Raw genomic sequence first — 10,843 nt, forward strand, 5'->3', positions numbered from 1 at the left:
TGGCGGCGGCCGTTGGCGGCGGCCAAGCGCCGCACGCCGCTACCGCCCGCTCCCCAAACTTCCCGCCCGCCCGCCCCTACCTGCCTCCCGGCGGCGGGGAGCCCCCTTCGCCCGCGCCGGCTGCCCCTCTCAGCGGTTGGCGGGAGGGCAGGAGCACTGTCCCTGCGGCAGGGCGAGCCCCATGTGAAGAGGAGCGAGGGAGCCCGGCGGCTCCACCACCGCCGCGGAGGGGAGGGGAGGGGATAGGAGGGAGGAGGCGGGCGGGCGGGCGCCTCCATCCCCCCCTGCGCCCGGAGCCGCCCCAGCCCCGGCTCGGCGGCGGAGCCGGAGCCGCGGAGCCCGCGGCAGCGCCCCCTGGGGGCTCCGGCCGGCACGCAGCCTCTACCGCCCACCCGCCCGCCGCGGGGCCGCAGCCTGGGGCCCGGCCGGGCCGTGTGCGCCCAGAGAGGGGGGCGAGGGGCGCCGGTTGGGCCTGGGCGGCCGAAGGGCTGACAGCGAAGCCGCCACGTTCATGTCCCATCCTGTCCCCGCACTCAGCCTGCCTGCCCAGCTCCCAGCCCTGGCAGCCGGCAGAGCTGGGCTGCGCCTCCGGCCTCCGCCCTTCACAAAAAGCTCACCCCGGCCGTGAAGAGCCAAGGGAGAAGGCTGCGAGAGGCGTCGAAGCCGGCACAGGAGGCGGCTTTTGGCAACGCCACAGCGGAGAGAGGGGTGGCGGTACCGCAAGGTCCGCCAGGCAGGATCCCGCCGGCATCCCCGTCCCTGAGGGCCGCGAGGTTCCTCGGTCCTGGCCAGGGCAGCCTGAGCGGCCGTGGGGAGCGCGTCTGCCCAACCCTGACCGTGTCGCTTTGTTTGTCCGTGACCCGCTGCCAGAGCAGGAGCAGCAGAGACTGTCCGAGCCGTGGAGCCAGGGCAGGGTCGGTGCTGGAGACACCTGGACCTCTCTCGCACACGTCCCTCCCAGCCAGCATCAACAATGCCTTCTGGAAGCAAGGGCTATTTTAGCTAATGTGATCCCCAGGTACAAAAATGTAGTTTTTCTTGCACTGCCGAGAAGCCATGAGCTCAGGGTTAACTAGGAGGCCAGCCAGTATTTCCAGCAAGCCTTATTGATTCAAGCTAAGCATATGGCTGAACTCTTTGCTGAGCCCGGGCTGCGATCTCCCCAGGCAGGCAAACCATACAAATGCATCAAGGCCCACAGGCAAGGAAGGCGGCAGTGCCGGCTTGCACGATAGCAGGATGTGGCTGGTTGCCGAGGGGACGCTGTTACTCCTGGCATCAGGGCTCACATTAATTATGCAGTGCCCTATAGATGACCAAACAGGCAGAAGGGACAGGACAGCCCCTACCAAGCAGAAAATAATTTGTACAGTTAAAACTCAGCACAGGGATTTGGGATATCGGGATTCACTGTTTGACTTTGCCCACCCATGGTGACCACTGAGTTCTTGACTTCCCACGCGGTTGTGGCGATGCCAAGGTGTGTTCCTGTGAAGGGCCTGGCTGACTTCCCCGAGATCCTCAGATTATGCAGAGAATTGAATTTGCACTTGTCAGTTAAACATGTACCTAAATGTTGGTGGGATACAGCCTCTTTGTGCCATAGCTCCCCATCTGTATAATCTAATTTCTCCTCCGCCCCTTATGACAGTTTGATGAAGATAAATTCATAAGCCTCTGTGAGGCACACAGATTTGACAATGATAGAGCTCCCATAGCATAGGCACTGAGAGAGAGTCGCTGCGGTTGCATCCAGTCCTCCCCCAAATAGACATACACACGCAACATTTTGAAAGGCAGATTTCTCTAGCGACATAAATTTTCACGGAAAGGGAAAGGAACACAAAACCAAGACAGATCATTCTTACGCCCTCAACTGAAATGTCAGGTGTTTGCTGAGCTGGCAAATCCTGTAATACCGCTCCTGAGCACTGAGAGGTGTGAAACAAAGAAAGCAGGCAATCAAATGCACTCACTAGCCCAGACCAGGGCCACTCATCACAAGCCTTCCATATTAAAAACAACAACAACAACTTGCAGTGTAGCTGAATTCCTCTGCCAGAAAACCCTGCCTCTCTAATTAGAGACTTTAACATCAAGCTGCCAGCTTTGAAAGCACATGTTAGAAATACACACTGTAAACCTGAATTTTTCTCAGTGGATAAAGTGCAAATTAAAAGCAGCGTTTTACTGAGCATTCCATGCAAAACATGCTGATCAGTGATTTGTTCAGAGCATTAAAATCAAAGGTCAGTCATTGTGTTTATGCACCCACAGAAGTAAACTTAATTTACCTTTATAGCACAGTGAGATTTACATATTTCACTGCTGTGATCACTGATTTCCCTTGTCTTTTCCACTTACCTCTTCTCTGTTACTACATTTTGCAAATGTAAAGCTGTGATTTTCTTCCTTATTTAGAGCACCTAACGCCTCATATCCTAACTACAGAACCAATCAAGTTCTTCAGAAAGCCAAGGTTTCCCTTAGTTTTACTTGGACGGCACAAATCTTTGAGTTTGCTAACGACAGAACCGTATTGCCCTGTGCCATTAGGGCTGGAAAGTCCAAGCTCAAAGAGAAGGAAAGCGCTGAAATATGTTGGTCAAGCGTCCAGGGGAGATCCATGTGTGATTACAAAGGCAGGCTGGCATTATTCCAGAAGCATTCTTGGGGAAGGTGGCTCAGTTTCTAGACTCTGCCAGCTATGTCATGGTCGGGAGCCACAACAGCATGCTGTATCTGTTCCTGGTGCCAGGACACAGCCTCCCTTCCTGGCCAGACGTTGGATGTTCAACACAGCATTACAGAAGAACGCTAAGAAACCCAGGATGACCTGCAGGAAGGACTTCCTGAGAAGAAGGAGCAGGATCCAGCCCATACCTGTGCTTGACTGATTCAGGATGAACACTGAAAATGGGATTTCGGTTCTCTACCTTGGGCTCTGGCATTCAAATCGTACTGCCCATTCTGAGGCACGGATACAGCAATCATCCCGTGGCTATGTGCCCACACAGCTATGCGCCTTGACATTTTCTCTGCTTGCTAGTATTACCTGCTAGCTCCTGCTAAGATTGCTAAAGCACCCTCTTAGTAGGACAGAGAGCTGCTGTAAAGGACAGAGCTGCTAAAAGTACCTACTTCCTCCTGTGGGTGGCATCAGAATATCTTCAGTGGACCAAGGCTTGTTTAGAAAAGGGAGAGGAGCAGGGAGGTGTTCCTGTTTACCAGCAACTCATATCGTTATGGTGCGATGGCTGCTTGGTTATGGGAGTTAAGAAGCTCACACAGGCCACTAGTTTGAGTTAAATGAGTGACAGAAAGTAGTCAGAAATAGCATCACTCCATCAGGCTTCTAAATGCCAACAAATAAAGATTATCAGACCTTGCGTGCGTGGTTGTACACATTGCAGTTAGCACAAAAGGAGGATGCCAACGTATCGTTAAAACTCCCAGCTTCTACAGCTTCAGCAAAATCAGAACTTTATCATCATCAGGAGTAGCTTCATATCCTTTTATACAGACCTTCGTGAGACAGTTACAAACCAACGTACATGAGCGACTCTGTCACAGTCCTCCAATAAGACACAAATGCAAGCCAAGATGTTAGAGGCCACAGATTTAAACAGCTTTTCTAAACTCCTCCACTTGTATCCGGAGCAGGGTTGTTGTGTGTTCTCAGGTTGCCATGTTGCAACTCTCATGGTTGTTTCTGGTAGCTGCGTAGCTCAGCAAAGACCTTCTCACGCTTCCCGAGACAAATCAGTGCACCCCTCCAAGCCAACATGCTCTCTCAAATACACAGGTGCTAATGTCCAAAGCAGCATGGGTGTTTCTGCTGGGCAAATGACTGCCTTTCTTACCTGCAGAGTATTACACGGTCAATATTTAGCTCACTGATTTGTGCATTTCTGAAGTATGAAAAATGAGAATACAAAGCTCATTCTTGTTCTAATTTTAGAATACCTTCACCAGGGTTTGAGTGATGACTTGTACTGTTAAGCTGCCCATAATACTAAGTTATGCAGCTTGAGCCCATAACCACAGTAAGGCTTTATTGACTTATGCCCAGCAATCATCACCAGCAGTAAAAGGAGCAGGGGGATAGAAACTTCAAAAACCCATCAGGAAAAATGTTTCTTTTTGTTCTTTTTTTCCTTTTTTTTTTTACTACTTTAAAAGCATTTTAATTGACATAAGTCAGTGCCTGTTGTCTTCGCAAGCATCGGTCTGCTCACCTAACATTCATATTTCGTTGATATAGTTGCTTGCCAGAGGCCTGGATTAATTGCCTTAGAGACCAAATAGATGATCTCCACAGCGACTAGTGAGAAGGGACCCCTTTGTTTTAAAGCTTAGATATGTGGCGGTAGGCTGATATTCAGACAGCACTAATCAACTGCCTTCCGAAAACTGGGTTCCTTTGAGATATTTCCAGGATCACTAGGCGCATAGAGAGCCCTAAAATTCAGCTCTCATCTCTGGTGACCTAGAGTCAAGTCCATGTCTCCATTTCCTCCTATGATTTTTTTTTTTAATCCAAAAAAGCAAGATATATCTTCCTGAGATCGTGTTATGAATCTATGAATACAATAGTGGTCCTGAGTAGACGGCACAGACTTGGGTGTTTTTTCTTGTCAGCAATGATGCTATTCTTAGTTTCATATAGGGTCCTAATGTGTGTCATGGGTAGGGACAATAGATATGCCTTGGCAGCTTGGATACTATTGAGAGAGGAGCTGATCTCCACCCAGTCCAGGAAATTATTCTAAAACTCTTCATTTTGGCAGCAGAATTTTAACCAGCAGTTCCCAAGAGCTTCTGCCAGCACATCATTGCCTTGAACTAAACATGCTAGAGAAAACAAAAGTGACAAGAGATTAAAAAAAAAAGAAAATCTGGGGTTACAGTTATAGCTTCAGTTCACAACAGTTATACAAATCAGCCAGGCGATCTTGTGATGTGTGACAGTATCTGAACCCTTACAGTGAATAATAACCTTGAAATTCAGCGCTTCCTTGTTACTCATCCTCTACATGAATGTTTCACTGGCTTCTGAAAGCTGAGCTTCTCTTTAAGGTAAAGACAGCAAACGTGCCCTCAATTCCCACAGCCCACCCACACATTTTTAAAGGACGTGTCTAAGGTTTTATTTCCACTGTCAGGAAAACCCTGTGTTTTCACTTTGAGGCAGTTAAAATGCAACAAATAACCCACTCTGATCTGTCAAGGAGCAATGACATCTTTACCTTGGTTAAGAGTAGGCAAATTAATCTGTGGGTGGGAGCACAGTGCTTGCGTCTCCCAAACACTTGACATAAAAGTTGTGTCAGACTTGTCTCAAGCAGAACTGGTTGAAAATTTTACAGCTGTAGAGTTTTCCATTAGAAGATGCTCATTTTCTCTGAAACAAACCTTTCCAAAAAACTATACCTTTGACATAAAACTTTGTTTATTGGAAAAATGGTGAGGGAAAGATTTTTCACAAGTTTGAAGCATTCATACCAAAGATACCATATCAGTTTTTCATTTTGATCTATTTTCTGTTTCAAATTCTATTGCCTATTGCATTATTATTGTTATATTTAGCATTAAAAATCAAAAAAAAAAGAAAAGTCTTCTGATATTTTTGAAAATGAAGTTATTTACAGTGGGTTTCTCTAAACAATTTTTTTTCAAAATTTTTCATGTGCTTTCCCCCATTTTACTTCCACTGTTAAACAAAACAAAGGCTGAAATTCCCCATGGGAAGAAATCCAGAATTTGAGGCAATGCTGGTCCCTGCTAGTTTTTTGTTCCTTTTTCGGGGCAGAGGGGTTTGAGGGATAGCTGACATGCATTAATTATCCCATGGGGGAAAAAATCCTGTCTATTTTGCAGTGAAGACCATTTTCTTCTGCATTCCATTGGCTAATCCCCTAATGAAACCTGACCCTGACAAAGGTGCACCATGCGTTTGATGTGGTGTGTTGTTTTTTATCATTCCTCAATAGCAGTATTTAGCAGATAAAAATACTTGAATCCTCTTACTGTTTCAGATAATAGCTTGGCGAGAGTGCTTTCATACCAACATCTTGGCTTCAGCCAAGATGGAATCGACCCATCCTAACCACCCTCTCCCTTAGCACAGCTTTGTGGCACAAAATAGCCATAAAGCTGACAAAGCTGGTGCCTCTAGGATCAGGTACTGGGTAATGTGACAGAGGAGAAGGTACACACTAGCCTGAAGGCAGGCGCCATGCTTTCTAGCCAGGCTTTTTTGGCACAGGGCCCTGCTAAGCAATATCCCCTGTCCCTGCCTGAACTGTTTCATCGCAGTCACTCAGGCCACAGCATGTCTGTATAGAGACTGAATGGTGCCCAGCAGCTCCCAGGGGGCAAGAGTTATCCAGAGCAAGACAGTTACAAACAATAACTAACATGGAAATTAATGCCATTGACTCGGCAAGATTGTATTAACTTCAGTGTCACCTGCTATCTGACATCCCTGGGAAGTGCCGCCAAGTGAAAATATGGGAGAGAGACACAAATATCCTTATTACTCTAAGAAAAATTCCTACCTTTGAAAAAAAAATCATGAAAAGGAGATAATCAAAGAAAGTGGTAAGGCCTAGTGATTCTGAGACACACAAAATAGCTTCAGCTTTGCCTTCCTGGCTTGCTCAGGGGTTCCTAAGCCATTTTGCCATGGGTGGCACTGCTACCCTTCTGCAGTGTATGCATCCCTACTGTGCTCACTCACACAGCCAGCCCTGCTCAATGGTGTGGAAGTCAATCCACAGAGACAACAATAAAAATAATCCTTCCTCTGAATAAAGGTGCTTATCTCTGTCTGAAACTTTCCAAAGGAAAATTGAATATCCCCCACATTCTCCCCAGAAAAATCATGGGAGAGTTTTCGTGGCTTCAGTGACAGCAGCCACCAGAGATGCCAAAGTACGTCTCTCATCTTACAGCGATGCAGTTCAGCTGTGACCATAAGTGGACTGAAACACGGAGCTTAGGGCAATTGCTGTTCCACCGGTGGAGTTTAGGTCTCTAATCCACTGATTTCGGTACCTAACTGTGCTTCTGGCCTGAAGGTTTTACTAGGTAATTTATTTAGAAAGCACCATGCAGCTCAGCAGAGATCAGTCCTCAAGGACTTCCCACGACTTGCAGAGCTTGTGGTCATGTTCAGAATTAGCACTGCCTACATTGAGGGAGTTCATTACAGACGGGAGCCTTAGGTCCTTTATAGGCTCTGTAACCATGTTCAAAATGCATACAGCTACAGCTGCTTACGTTTCGTTCTGATTATTTGTCACAGAGAAGCATTTCTCAGTGAGACACTGTTAAGGTCAGTGCCCTATGCCATGTCTTGCTAGTACCACGCTCCACATTTCACAAGTCTCTACCTTATCTGACAAATAGTTAGGGAGAGACTGGGCCTCTCTGTCTCTGCAATTTTACCATTTTGGCTTCATTTAGCCCTGTATGGATCTTCATGCCCCCAGGACAAGCAGCCAATATGGACTTCACTGGCCAATGTAATGGTGATATAATACGTACCTCACCTATGGGATCCCCTCACGGTGACAGGGTTGCAAGCAGGCATTGGTCAGGATGTCATGACCATCCTTCCTTTCCATACAGTGAAAAGGGAAGGAGGATGCAAGATTGCAGTACAGAGAAGGAAGCTGTTTGCAGCTTTCTTTGTTATACCCGGACTTAAGGTGGGGGAATTTAGGAGAAAGGTTAAATCTAAACTAGCTATATGAAGATCACGGCAAAGTGAAAACCGATGACAGATCACAGCTTCTAAGCATAAAGATATTGTTCTAAAGTGGCATTGCGTTACTCAAGAAAATAATTTTCATTATAGCATTGCTAGAACTGGGAGGACATATAGTAGGCCTGATCTAATGATACTTTGGAGATGATTTTGCAAGGATATACTAATACAACATAACACTTTGAATCGAGAGTCTCAAGATCAAGACTCTTGCTTCTCTTACCAGCCTCTTTTTTGTGTTTTGGCAACCTTTTTTTTTTCCTGAGAGCGAAGTACAGATTGAAAAAAAGGTCACAGCCTAAAATAAGTTGAGAATATTTGTCCATCGTAGGCTTGGTTCTAGATGAAACATGACATTGTACATAGAAATAAAGGTTCAGTTTAAATGCATTTTGTTAAGCAAGTGTAAAGATTAAACTCAATGCAACACTTCGGCCATGTTGATGCTGAAATATGCTCTGTCATTTGCCATTCTTCATGCTTCCTGCCAGATTTTCAGCTACTCGATAGCATGTGCATTTCTATCATTCTCTCAAATAGCAATTGATTATGCCAGCCTCATGCTATATTCCTTGGAAAGGAAAACTCTAAAGCTTGTTTAACAGTAAGTGTCTGCAGCTTTTTCTCAACAAAACTGGCTGAGAGAGAGAAAAAAAACATCTTTTGTTAAAAATAATGGTTTGCTTAAAAACACCTAGCTCCTTTTGTGCTAAAGTTTCACACACAGCAGGAGACTATCTCAGTGTTTCAGTAATAAAAAGTCTCTGCTGTCAGGGTCAGAGGTGTTTCTTAACAACATACCATGGTTCTTGGCAACACTTACAGCCCTGATATCATACAAGATATTAGATATCCCATATTCCCAGTATGCTGCAGTTTGTGTTTTGTTTTTTTTTTTTTTATGAGAACATGAATGAGAAAGTAGTATAGCAAATGTGAATTTACCAATAAAACTACACTCAGAATACTTAAATATCTTGTTATCTTCACCATTTAAAGATACAGTTCTCTGTTCTCTATAAGAAGATCGTATTCTGTGAGGTAAAGTCTATTCTACACTATCACAACAGAAAACTATGAAACATCTCCTCTCAAACACAAAACAGGGAAAAAGCATAGGTTCAGGATCTTCTGGTGCAAAAATAAGACTTCTAATCGTTCTGTGTAGTATTTAATAGAAAGAGGGGAAGTTTTAATGTAGCTGATGAATTCCAACTTTATTGTTACGATTCTTTAATATTCCATTGCAAAAAAATATTAACTTGTCTCACTTGTTCCTGCATTCGCTTATTATTTTTTATTTACCTCGTCCACAGCTCCTCTAGGCCAAAATCACCTCTAGTGCACCTCTCTTGCAGTCAGGCTATCAAGTAATGCCTTCTTTGAAGCACTAATGATTATGGAAACCATGGTTGCCTCTTTCTCACCCTTTGCTGTGGAAAATTAGTTGTGATGTCCAGGGCAAGTGAAGAGAGTCCACAAAGGTGGTATTCTGAATAGGAGATGGGTTGGCTTTGCTGTCGAAGAAGGAAGAATATTCTGGCCTATTTTCTCCCTTTCATGGGCAAAACTGGAAAGCCTTTGAGGTTCCCTACGAAGCAGGAAAGTTTGGAGAAGAACTTAATTTTGTCAACTACTCTTGCAAAGCAATTAAGGAATCAGAATTAAAAACACTAATGTCTGGCTGCGAGCATTCACAGGCTAGTCACAATGACATCTGTGTTATTTCTTCTTTCCGTAGTTGACACAGCCCGGTTTCGATTTCTGTACTGTGCAACATTATCGATATATTCACTTGCAATGTTGTTATTACACTAGGCTGCTTCTACTCTTCACCCCTCACTCTTTAAAGAGGCTGCTGGTGACCTTGAGCAGGTAAGAGAAGACAGATTTCCAGAGAATGAGTTGCCAAATGGGCAGCTATTTAAAAGGTTCAGGAGGTCAAGGATAAATGCGTTAGCAGGAATTATACGAGAAATTCAAGACTGATGGGGAGTGGATTTTCTCTCCTTTCTTAAGATACATGATTTAGTTCTACTAAACCTGAACTTAAATCATTATCGTTGTGAAACCTGGCCTGGATACCAGCTCCACTTCTGCAAAGCGTAAATCAGTAAGATAACTGCTAAGTACAAGTATTACAAGTAGCACCTAGGGATCCTAGCTGAAAATGAAGCCCCCTGTGTTGGAGCTTTATAGGAATAAAATAAACAGCCAATCCTTGTTCCTAAGAAGATGAATAGAGAAGGTGGACAAAAGGTAAGAGGGTAAACAGCGACACAGAGAAAATAAGCAATTTACTGAAAGGATTTCTTACTTAGCAAATCAATGTCAGACGCCAAAGAAGATCTATAGCTTCAAATTGCTCCTCCCCAACCCAGTGTCTGGTATGCTAAACTCCCAAGAACAGCTGAGCACTCACAACTGCTTTCAAGCACAGAGAAGTACTTACCATTATGCAGCTGCCCTTATTCAAGAAGAGGATAAGCTTTGTAGTCTGAATGTGTAGCTGTCCGGGTGAACAGTTCAGTCACTTTTAGCAATCTGACTTTCTATGTTGGTAAAGGATTGGGACAAGTGCCAGATTTTCAGAAAAGAGGCACAAGAGTGCCCCTTAAAATACATAGGTACACAACACGTTTTTCACATTTGAGTAGGGGGCGCTTTAGCAAGGACACAGTGAGGAGGATGCTAGATGTGAATAGAGATGCCTGGGCCACTCTGCCAGCTGTTGTGGCTAGTGCTAAGAGAAAGACTTGCAGGTCTAGCACAGTGGCAGTGGGTGGAAGGGTCCTTCGGGGAAGTGAAAATATACACTATAAGTGTGTTAACCCAAAAGGATGCAGGAAGTGTGTTCTTTGCAATGATTTAAACTAGCAGCTCAAGAAGCAGAAATGCTGACTTGCTTCTCTCCTGTTGTTTCTCTCCTAGCAACAGGAGAAATGTTTTTAAACCAGTATGACTGACAGATATTCATGGGAAAAATAAACACATGTTTTATGAAGCTAGTATAAGGTGACCCTTACAGGGGGATCTTTGCTCTGTCAGATTTCAAGGCTGCACTGCAGA

The 10,843-nt window shown here is 45.1% G+C and overlaps 1 protein-coding gene across 1 annotated transcript in view; it reads right to left on the minus strand.

Annotated features, from left to right (window-relative positions):
• CPNE4 (copine 4) overlaps window positions 1–312 on the minus strand; it is a 230,097-nt gene extending 229,785 nt beyond the window's left edge. Inside the window, exon 1 of the mRNA XM_068935605.1 lies at window positions 81–312. The gene's annotated coding sequence lies outside the window, so the exon portion shown is untranslated. The remainder of the gene's footprint in view (window positions 1–80) is intronic.
• Window positions 313–10,843: the final 10,531 nt, after the last annotated feature.

The sequence above is a fragment of the Struthio camelus genome, chromosome 2 (genome assembly GCF_040807025.1).
Source record: "Struthio camelus isolate bStrCam1 chromosome 2, bStrCam1.hap1, whole genome shotgun sequence".
NCBI lineage: Eukaryota > Metazoa > Chordata > Aves > Struthioniformes > Struthionidae > Struthio > Struthio camelus.